We start from the raw sequence: 12,252 nt of genomic DNA, 5'->3' as shown, positions 1-12,252 counted from the left end.
ATAAAGAGCATTGAATGAGGTCAAGTTAGTTAATGAAATTCATATCATTATAAATTTTAATTATTTGTGTCAAGAAAAATATTTTATTTAAAGACAAATTAATCAATAAATTAATGAAATATCTACTGACTTCATAAATTTACAACTGCGCGCGTCGTATTAATTTTTTCTGTGAATTACATACCTAGTAATTATTTATTCATTTTATTAGTGAAATTATTTCGTAAGCATCAGAGTATACATTATGTTTGTAGCCTATTCAACCTAATAAAATAAAATAATAAAACGTTTCTACTCTACCCGACAATATTAATCACTTCTTAAAATTCAGCGTGTACAGTCTATGCTCCGTCGTTTTGCCGGAAAGAGTAACGTTTGTTATGGAAACGCGTGGAAGCAGCCGCCAAGCCGAGCTGCAACCGCAGTTGTTGTACGTTTATGCGCATAGTAATAACGATCATTGCCGGCACACTCGTCGTCGACGAGCTTGCGAGCGAGAGAGTGTAATTGCAATAAATAACAAAAAGAGGGGCTCGCTCGCTCTCATTAGAGTTGCTCTCGAATCGAGTCTGCATATTTCATGCGCGATTATCATTTTTGCCGCTGCTTCGCTAATAATGACTCCATATGTATGCAGTGACACAAAGTGCTGCGGCTCTGATAGCCATTTTCCAGCCGTGATTTCTTCCTCGTGATTTACGCGGCGGTGACCTGCATTTGCGGCGCCGCAGAATTGAATTCAACTCTCCGTTTGTTCGTAATGCACAACTTCATTTGATGCCGTTGCATTCGTGCTAATGTGCGGCCGATATTGTTTCATGTTCATGATAGCTGCGTCGTTTGCCCTTCCGTGACCTCCGCACGCAGTTGACAACAGCAAGGGTAGCTCTCGTGAAGTAAATTGTCAGCCATCGATCTGATGCGAAGATGGTTTTTAATATAATATTTCATTTTAATATAGTTATTTTAAGATTAATTAATTTTATTAGTATTACCAAACCTAGATGCTGAAAAATATTCTGGACAAGCCAAAACAGTTTCAAAATTTCACACCGTTAAAACGAAAAAAAAAATGAAAATACAAATAGAACTGACAAGTTTTTTTTAGATTTAATTTGGTTTGCGACTTTGCTGCTATTAAACTTAAAATGGAAGGGTCAACGTAAACAATCTAACAAAAGCAAACTCGAGCAGAAAAACAACTCCTGGCAGTCCCATCCCAATATATATAGCAGAGAGCCCGAATTGTAAACACAGCAGTGGAAATGGCTGATTAATTGGGCGCTGCAGCAGGAAAATAAAAACAAGTTGTGTGCCGGGGGGGCCGTGCTTTGGTGCGTGCAAGAAGAGCGAGCACCTGCCCCCAGAAGCGTCGCATAATTGAGATAAATGATAAGTCAGCAGCTAGTTGCAGAAGAATCGCGCGGGCTCGAGTCCTCTTGAGGCAGCTGCCGGAGCAGCGGCTTATTAAAATCTTGCCTGCCTGCCCAGCAGCCCCCGCAAACTTAAGAGTGCTCTCGAGGCGAGTTAACTCGGCTGCTGAGCCGGCATTCTCGCCCCGCTCCCTCATGGGCCGGTGCTGCCGCCGCCACGGCTTCCACTTTGCCGCCCTTACACCCACCAAGCACCGCGCCAGCAGCTTCCAGAACTATTTTCACTGCCGCCCGCACGATAACTCCCTTGCCACCTTTTGTCTATTGCAAGAGAAATTCGGCTCTTCGCTCAACAAAACATGGATATTTCTTTTGTTCAACTACTGAGTATTTTTATGGAAGGAAGAATGAATAGATTTTTTACAATGAAAGTTGTTTGTAGTGCATGGTCCATGCGAATTGATTTTCCTGAAGACATAAGAAAATAAATTCCTCAATAGAAATACAATTTTATAAGGGAATACGCTTGGCAAACTTTTGACATTTGCTAAATATTTTTTTTCGTTAGAAACAATGGAAGGTTGGATGTAATTAATAACAAATATAAGACTTTATCCTCGTCCATTCCTGAGTTTTTTTAATTTTCTCGCCCAGGTTTGGCGAATCCAGATTCAAATATTTAATTTATGAATAACTATAATATACTATATATTATATTTAACAATTTTAACGTGTGGACCCATTTATATTTTTAAAGTCTCCATTTAATCTCGGCATATTGTATTCTACATTTTAAATCTGCAATTGAAATTTTCACTGTGATCTATTAAATTTTAAACTCGCAGCTTTTACCACAAACCCCTTTAATGTTTTTTAATTTGAATTTTTAATCAATTTAGACGTCCATAAGGGCTGAATTTGAATAGTTCTAAACTCCTTTCATCCATTTCACGGAATTCTGCAAATTTTTCAACCATGCAGGAATAGTACGTACGCAGCCGGCAAAATAAAATAGCTAGTGTGCTGCATAAACTGCGGTCCAACAGAGCAGGCCTCCAGCGGTGGAAAAAAAAGTACAAAAATACGCACGGCTGGCGCAGGGTTAATTTGCACGCTATCCTCATTAAAAGTTGGCGCGGCGGCAGAAGTGCGGAGAGCTGTTTGGCTTTTGGCCGTAGCTGCGGACTTGCATATCTGCTCTCGTCGGCCTGCAAATAATGAAACGACCTACCGACAGACACAGACAGACAGACCGACACACACTCGGACGGTTTAATAACGACAAAAGATTGCTTCCCGGCGGCGACGAGAGAGCAGGCAGAAATTAGCCAGCTCGTGTCTCATTTCGACCACTCGAAATCGTGATGAGCAAAGGCGCAGTCGAAGTTAAGGCAGAGTGGATGAGCAAGACTGCGGTTCGCCCGAAAACAGAGAGAGAGAGCAGCTGCTGAAAACACACGCGCCCGGCAGCACACCGAGCCTTTTTAACTGCTCAACTTTTGCTCCGGCATAGAGCAATAAAAAGATGCGGAGATGCGGTTATTTTCTACCCTTATTGCACACTAAAGTGTGTACACCCCACAATGACTTTGCTTTTTTGCGCAACGCATCATTTTTCATTAGCGATTAACAAGATTTTAAGACTTAGCTTTAATCTCAAGCTGTGGCTGGAATATATTTGAAAATTACTACATCTTCAAGACGGAACTAATTTTTTTGGTGAAACTTCCAAAACTTTTAATCTAAACCGCCGCGTCTATAAAGGAATATTTTTTTTATTTTAAGCTACGCTGCCAAGAGTGGTTTTATATTAAAAATACCGCGTAACAATTGTGCTTGGGAGGATTTAAAAAAATCTTTTAAGTCGATTTGCAAAGTGCTTTATTAGTTATTCAGAGCTGAAGAAACCTTTAGCATTGCCTGAGGGTTGAATGCGTTTGCCTACTCTCCCGCATATTCATAACGGGACTGAGAAGATGGCCTGTTGTTAATATGTTTCTCCTATCTTTGCACATTGCTTATTTTGCAAGTAGTGTACACGGTGCTGGAGTTTCCCGTGAGTAGCGGACTGAAAAATAGGAAAAACTCATCTTGAAATGCGATTCCTTTACCCTTTCCAATGCGCAGCTTGGTCAATACCCCGTCATTCCATAAACAGATTATTTGCTCTCAGTTTCAAGAAATATCTTGGATATCTGCAAATAATTGGAGTAAGTGCCACTATTTTTTCTTTAAAATTGAAAACAAAAAGGGAGAGAGAGAGAGAGAGAGAGAGAGGGAGGGAGAGAGGGGGGAGAGAGGGAAGAATTACAATTTAATTTGCATAGAGGGATTTTTGAGTAAAATAATTAGTTGTTTTAATTCACTAGAGTTATTATGGGTCTGGAAAATATAAATGCTATGATAAAAATTCCAACAAGATGGTCACGAAAATTTTCAAACCATTTTTTATCAATTTATGTAATTTTAATGAAAACAAATGTTTAAAAAATTGCAAACTCATATTTGAAACAGAAGTTTATTTCCAAAGTATGCATAATGGAAGGAATATAGGGGAAAAAAGATATAAATTTTAGTCTACTATGCGCAGCACTTAAAAGACAAAAAAATGAGAAATAACTTTATATTTCCCATATAAAAAATAATCATGCTCATCATGGGTCTGAGATATCAATTAATTGTCCACATCTCAATCTGTCTATTGAGTGAGGTTTCAGCAGATTAATAATGCTATAGCCCTTTGAAAGCCATAAAAATAATATTTTTATTTTTAAGTTGATATTATGTACTTCTAAATTCCTTGCATTAATTCAATTTTTTGTTTAAATAAATTGGAAAATTATATTTCAGCAGCCAACCCTCTAATCTGCGAGAATTGCAGAGCCAAAACAACTGGTAGTGCGGCGAAGAAAACGTGCCAATTAACTAGGATACTGAAAAACCCCAGAAAATCCTTGCTATAATGCATGCAAAAATTCCTGAGAGGATTATTCATTTAGAGTTAAAATGAAACCGTAGCACTGTATTTTTTTTCTCTAAAGAATCCTTGTCGTATATAATATGTACAATTTATTTTAAGCATATTATATCTTTATTGTTAGAATTCGCTTGGAAACCTGGAATATTGTTTATTTCAATATGCATTATTATTTAAAAATATATATATTTCCTCTAATCAGTAATCATACGTTTATAACTTAAAATTTAGCAACCAGCAAGAGAGAGTTTTCATCGGCAACCAAAACATTATCATTTCAAATTTCTCTGGAGGGCGAAAATCTACCCTTACAGCTGGTAGATATTACTGTAGCAAACCGGCAAATGATAAACGCTGCAATATTCCGGCTCTGCACATTTAATTTGAGTGCCATTTATTCGGCCCGAGGCTGAAAAGTGACGCGTATACGAAGAAAAATTGATATATCATATTTGCGGTGATGCACATACACACATACGCTATAGAGGAGGGGTGATAGATTGAAATTTCCACCTGGCGGGCTGCACGGTGCGGTCGGAGCGTAAAAGTGCGCGATCGTCTGCCGTGCAGGCCGTGGCCGGAGCTGCAACATCTGGCTTTGATTGCGCCGCCGGCTCCATCGAGTCATGCACATTCCGCCCGGTCGATAATTGAAATTTATGCTGCGCTGCCCGCGATAATTCGGCGCCGAGTGCGGACGACGGCATGATTTTTTAATTAGCACCCAGCAGCATACACCGTCACTCGGTCACACCTGCTCAGATCCACTGGCTCGTGTGCTCCGGTGACGCGAGTAAAATTGAGAGGCGTTATCTGAAGCGCATCAAAATCACCTTTTTCAGAGAAAAGATTAAGTTAAATATCAAGGTAATTTTTAAACCGAATGATTTTAGAGAAAGCTGATCCGGAAAAGTTTTTTTTTTAAATCAGACTCCAAAATTTTTCATTTTTACAAGTGGTCCGAGTTTGGCTTTGCAGCTCAGCACCTATAATGGGCTCAAAAGCCAAATTAAGCACCAGATTCTGAAAGCTGATAAAATTTGCAGTGTTATATAAATGGAAATAAATTTTTCAGCACCTTCGCTTTTTCCGAAAATTATTGTAAAATTCACTTAACTTAATGAAAAAAAGGAAAATATCGGGATTTTTTTAAAATGACAAAATTTAGCTGGGGTCTTCATTATTTCATGAAAAAATAATAAGGTTCGTGCAAGCCGTTATCGATCCCAGAAAAATGAAATATTTCTCCAGTTTCTCCTTCAAAAAATGTTTTTTACTGAACCATTAAATTTATTTTTCTAACAACGTTCCCACGAAATCTTAAATTTGCCATTAAACTAATTCACGGAGGTTACGGCGCTCAATTTGTTTGGCCTTTCGCCGCACTTCCTAAAATAATGAATCCAGTGCCTGGCGGAGTCAAGAAGGCGGCTGCCTCCATTAGTTGCGCCGTCACTGTTGTTCAGCTTCCGCCTTTTATCCGAATTAATTTTGGCCCGGGCTGCACCGCCGCTGCATCTGGAGACATCCCCGAAACCCTCTCATCCAGGGGATGCATTACGCGCGCCTCCATTTATAACAATTTACCTCAGTCTCGAGCTCATTATGGGGGTCTAAAAATTTGGGGGATAATCCTCGCGGCAGCACGCGAGTGTGCATATTCATAATTTATCCGGGGGCTTCCGAGGTGGTTTAAGCCGCTTTGGATGTTTTCGAGTTAATTATTTGTAATTTACGAGAGAGCGTGCCGGGCACATAATCCTTCGGAAACGCGCAATAACATCTCATGCATATTGATCAGCTTCGCGGAAAGCTCAAACGGACTTGCTGCCACTCGCCGCGAACTAGCAAATATTGAAATTTCTTCGCTCTTCTCAGCTAGGAAATTTATTTCTTGTGAAAACTCCTCGATAGGATTACGCAAGACCTAGTTTCTATTCAGTTCGAGAAAAAAAGCCATGAAAGCTACCGCTTATTTTCTCGATTTAATCTTCTTCTTGGTATAGTATCGATTATTTCCTCCTTATAGATGACTGACGCAGGGTTTAGCGTTTCATTTTTATTTTATTGCGTTAGAAACGTTTGTCTATATTTTATAACAAGAAAACTCTAAATTCTTTTATGATTTGTAATGTGCACCAGATTTTGATAATAAAAAACGGCAATTTGAAAAACTATAAATAAATAGAGATAATTTACAAACATCTTGCTGGTTTGCACCTTTCCAGCATGCGTGATTTGGCTTCACGGGACAAATGTCTAGCGTTTCAATGCAGTCCTCGGTGCGGAGGCAAGTGGCCCTTGAGTGGGCTGGGTCCCTGTGCGGCCTGGTGCGCCCATGTTATCCGTTCGCGGTGTTATTGGGACCCGGGTTTCAGCATTCGTGCTAGTGCAGTGCGCGCCCTTCCCGGTCCTCCGGTCCTCGGACAGGGATAAAAAGAGAGAAAAAAAGAAAAAAAAAATCTTGAATAGTTTAAGACATTTTATACTCTATTCAAAGAGTGCGAAAAAATTTTAGGCGTGGAATCTACGATGAATTTTCCCTAATTATATTGGGAAAGATCTATTGAATACCGAATATTATAATAGAGGTAATAGGGTTGTAACAAAAGTAGCATGTTTAGTACGTTTGCCATTACATTAATTAAGCACTCGTTGATTTTAAAATATTGTCAAGATTAAATTATAAAAAAATTATTTTTTAACTAAATATTAAAACTAGATTTCAAATAAATTGTGAAAACTTTAATAAAAATAAAATTATTTATTTAAATCAAGCCAACATTAAATAAATTATTTACGTAAAATATATATTGCGCAAAATTTGTTTTAAAATTAAATTTTTTTAATATTTTAAGCTTTAATTATTTTGTTGCAAATCAGCAGAACAATTATGCAATACATATTTTAAGTACAACTTCAATTTACACGTAGCAGAAACTAATAGTAAAACAAAACTTGTAGCCCTTATTTGGCTTCTATTTAATGGCAAAAGAAAAGGACTTTTTGGTAATGGATCGTTGAGCGTCAAAAAACATGTTTCGATTGCGATTTGCGCTATGATTTTTGGCTCGTTGCGTCCGACTCCTATTTCGCTTGGCAAACAACCCTTTGCCGGGCGAACAAACGAGACTTTCCGCCGCGTCTGTGTCAATATTCATTGGTCCATAACCGCCGCATCTACTGCTGTTTCTCGAGCAGTTGTGTGTGTTTTTTCTCTCTCCTCCTCGTTTGCCAACACACGCAGCGGCTGTGGCGAATTTGCCGATTTGTTTTGCCTGAATAAGTGCAGTCTGGAAAGAGGCCGTGCACGTGTAGATGTTGAGTAATTCCTCGGCTGTTTGCCTTTCGTGCCCGCCAACAATGGAGCTACATACGCTTAAGGTTTCGAGCAGAAAATTGTGTTTGCCCAGCCTGTTTTCACGCCCTTATGACTTATGATGGCTCTTGTTGGCAAATCTTTAATCCAAGGCTTTACTTTACGTACTCAGGTCCAACAGAAAAATAAATAATATCAAATAAAGAATAAAAAGCAGCAAAAATAGATTTAAAACAATTTTAGAATTATTCTTTGCTATTAACTTATTTAAAATTCCAAGCAAAATTTAACCGAAAAAACTCGTGGAACTAGACTAACACCGTTACTTATAGCTATTTTGAACCGTTAAAAATTAACTTACTCCTAATTACCCGTATACTTAACCTCTATTTTAAATTGGGATGTTTTTAATTCAGTGCAAAGGAAAATAAAATTTTAGGAAAGCGTACTTCCGTCAATTTTGTTCAAAATCGCTTATTTGGCGTTTGTCTTATTTATGTTTAGGTTCCTGTAATGTAAAGTATTTTTAATGTTTTCCCGCCTTAACGAATATTTGCCAAATCTTTTAGAGGAAAATAGCGAGTATTTAAATTTAATTAGGCATATTGCTGTTCGACTTGAAAGAAAAAAATTTCAAACAGCCCCTTCAAACCCCGTATTTAACGCACCCATGTAACGCGGCTTTAAAACATTTGCATTTGTATGGCATCGATGAAAACATTATGCTTCATTTACTGGCCGGGATTTTTCCAAGTTTCATTCGACCTCGACTCGACATAACCCCGCTGTTAATTAACCGCTGCAAACATAATGCTTGAAACCGCCGGTGGGATTCGGGTTGATTAACATGCTAATTAATTTCAAATCCGGATTGAGCGAGAAATTAATGCAAATGGTGCCAATCAAGGTCGAAACCCGTCGTAAAAGCAGCAGCAGGTTCATAAAAGAAGTTGCAATGAAAAGTAATTGCGCAAAAACAGCAAAGCCCTGAAAGTTTTACTGCGCGGCAAGTGCAAGCGCGTGTGTGCCGAGTGCGGCGGCGGCGGCGGCACATAATGGCAAAGTTGCTCGCGCCTTCTTTTCATAGCATAAATCCCCGAAGCAATGGCTTTTGTAGCGAAAGCAAACTCGCACTCGTCTCTCGTTTTCCGCAAGTGGCGAATTTATGGCAAGAAATTATTACGTCAGATAAGAATTTCAAGCTCTCTCTCAAAGCGGCTTGCTTGTTTATCTTTAGCTCGAAAATTTCGCGTCCTCGTTTCGCTTGGCTCGTAAAGCTACGCAAAATAAGTTAAATAATAATAACAAGAGTAACAAACAACAACACCGCGCTGCCGACGTCTACACGGTGCTATTCAAAACAATTCATTTGCGAGCAGCGTGAATTTTGAATTAAAAGTTTCTTCATGCTTAAAATAAATATTTGCATCATACATCCATTTGAATTAACTTCCTTTTTGAGCAAAACGAGATTACTTTCCTCTTAACGAGACTCGGTAAATTAATAAATTGAAGTTAAAGGTTCCAAACGAATAAGAACGCAAATTTTAGTTTTTTTGATGGATTAGAATATTGAACTGCCATAATTTATTTATATGCTAATATTTTTCCGCACTTTTTATGGATCGATTGTTGCACGAAAACGGTGAAAACCATTGGTATTACGAACACAGGAAGTTAAATTGAGTTTACTGTGACATATGAAACGCTACGAAGAGAACGCTCAGTTTTGGTAAATTTAATGTCAATCAAATTTTCCACTCCCAGGAGTCTGGGGGTGTGTCTCAGCCTCTAACCATAACCCTGGATATTAAAAATTCATAATTTATGTATCAAAATAGGGTCTAATCCACTTGAAATCTCCACAAAAAATGCCGTTTTGAACCAAAAATTCATATAATTTAAGGTACTAAATTGTTTTTTTTTCAACTTTTGAATGCAATTATTGTTTTGTAAAAAAGGCAAATATTTTCATTATATTATGTTAATTGTTGTCGCGTTTATATGCCAAATTTTGGCTTTTTAATGTTTTAAACCTTTTTGTTCTAGGTTATGAAAGTTTTTTAACATTTCGTCCTGATTTTTTGTCACCTTGACCTTATTATAGATGTTTGTTACCAAGAGCAAACTTGTTTGGCCTCAAATATTGAAAAATTTCACAAATTTTTTGATCTACCTTAATCCTAGAGAATGTTTTCTCTGATAAAATTTGCTTGATAGATAAATCAAATTTTCAAAGAAATTAAGTTGTGAAAATATTCCTTGGCTGAAGGTATATTGTTTTAAAATCTATGTAAAATATTAAATTTATTTTTATTGTAATTCTCTCAGTTTAATTTTTGCCTTTCAGAACAATTAAGCTTCGAAAGAATCAACGATTCAAGCAAGATGAATAACAGAAATCTTTTATTATTAGTAGGATTACCCAAAACTGCTAAATGGACTGTGGCTCCATCAGTTGGCGGCATTCATGACCAAAAAACAGCCATTTTCTCTCACATTTGACTCAACTAGAAAATTTCCCTCAGCTAGGAGTGATGACAAGTTCTATTTGATGCATTTGTCACAGCAATGATGGAACACTGGCGAGAGGGTAAACCTCATTCCCTTGGATCCTTCGAGCATAATAACTGTCAGGCAAACTTGCGGAATGTTTTTTATCTTCCCTTCCGTCCGCTCGCTGGATAAAAACGTTGAGAAAGTGCAGTCGGAAAAAGAAACATTGCGAGAGAAGCAGGTTTTTTGCCCAACATGCGCGCGGAAATATAAAAATGAGGATGGAAGAAAAGTCTTTGGAGTTGAATTGTTCATACAGAAAGAATCAAACCTCCGTCCGTCGGTCGGTAATGTCTTCGACTTTCGAAAAGTTCTACAGGAGAGCGAGCGGATCGAGATCGTAAACCTGCGCTCGAGACCAATCAAGCCGCTCTGACGGGAAAATAAAGCCTGCAAAACATCCACGCCACGGATATCATTTCAGATAAATCGGATTTCTGTCATCAAGTTTGCTCTCTCTGATGTTGATCGGGAATATGAAACTCCTCATCGAGATGAAAAAATTTATTTTCCTTGCAATTCCACCATGATGAAATAGACTTCTAACAATTATAATCGACTGAACTTTTTTCTTATATCTGTCGACGATAAGAGTTAATATATAAACAAATAATGAAATTCTGATTAAAATTGAGAGGTGAATTTGAATAATTTTGTAATAAAGCAAATGAAAATCGTTCCAGCGTTAAATGAAAAATTAGGATTTGGTTTGAATTATTTTTACTCGCAAGACGATTGAAATTAAAATTTCTCTGGTCTCATTGATTTTGTTACAAATTGCAATATACAAAAATATAGGAGGGCCATATATTGATTTTTTAACTACTTGAATAGACAGTTTTCCATTTTTTAAATCGAAATATTATAACAATGGTTTCAATGATATAAGCAATAATATTTATTGGAATTAAATTCTAATCAAAAGCCAATTGACAGTTGTATTCAATAAACACAAGCATAAAACAACTTATTCTGCTTTAATTTTTTTACACGTTGACAACTCAACAGCCACATTTGCAAAAAAAGTCTGCGTCGGCCCCGCTTCTGAATTTTCGGAACGATTTTGTCTGCGCGTTGTAACTGTCTGCGCAACACACGGAATAAAAATCAGGGCATCCGAGCAAAAAGCAGCAGTTGAAACGAGCCTCGCGGCTGCACACACGCAACGAACGAGAGACTGGCTGAGAGAATTAATCTGCTCGTAAATGAAGCGTGTGTTTTCACTTTTTGCGAACGCAATGCGTACGCGAAAAAAGCGGGTCGTTTCCCCGAAAGGCCGCCACGTTTTTTGCGCGGTTATCAACTCGACACAGCAGCTACAAAGCTGCGGTGCTTTGGACGTCCGCTGGTCACTTTGAATGTGTGCAAATGTTATCTGCGCTGACAATGGCCGCGCGCCCAGATAAGCCCGATCAACGTGAATGGCCCCGAAACAATGCTCTTCTTGCAGCTTTGAATAATTCCGGCGCACAGATAAAAGCCTTCTTTTGCCCCTGCGATTGTGACCTTTTTATTCATGATTCGGGTTGGCAATTTTAGACAATTTCCAAGCCAATAAACATTTGAAATTTTTCCTTACGATCTTATTGCCAGTATTCACGTTTTAAACTGTTGCCAAAATTCTTTAAAAAAGATTTTAACTTCTTGAATAATTGTTTCTGGTCTTATTCAAATTGTTTTACTGGAAGATATTAATTATTACCGACAAAATGCGTTACTCAGGCATTTTAGGGCTGTGAATTTAGCACTAAATTAGCTAGATTTTCAAACTTATGCAATTTTAACATACTTTAAACAGTTTAAAATGACCAAAACTGTCCAGATTGGTTGAAATTCGTGACTTGACAACGAGAAAATTGTAATTTTGAAGCCTAATTTTCATAAAAATATGATTGAATCATATAAATAAATCGTTAAATAGCAACATTGCCTTTTTATTTTTTCGAAATTACTATAATAAGCAAAAAGACATCAACAAATAATTTGTTAATTAAAATGTAACATGCACCTGAAAATATATGCTGTTT

This window comes from Cloeon dipterum, chromosome 1 (assembly GCF_949628265.1).
Source record: "Cloeon dipterum chromosome 1, ieCloDipt1.1, whole genome shotgun sequence".
NCBI lineage: Eukaryota > Metazoa > Arthropoda > Insecta > Ephemeroptera > Baetidae > Cloeon > Cloeon dipterum.
Note: the sequence above shows the minus strand (reverse complement) of the source record.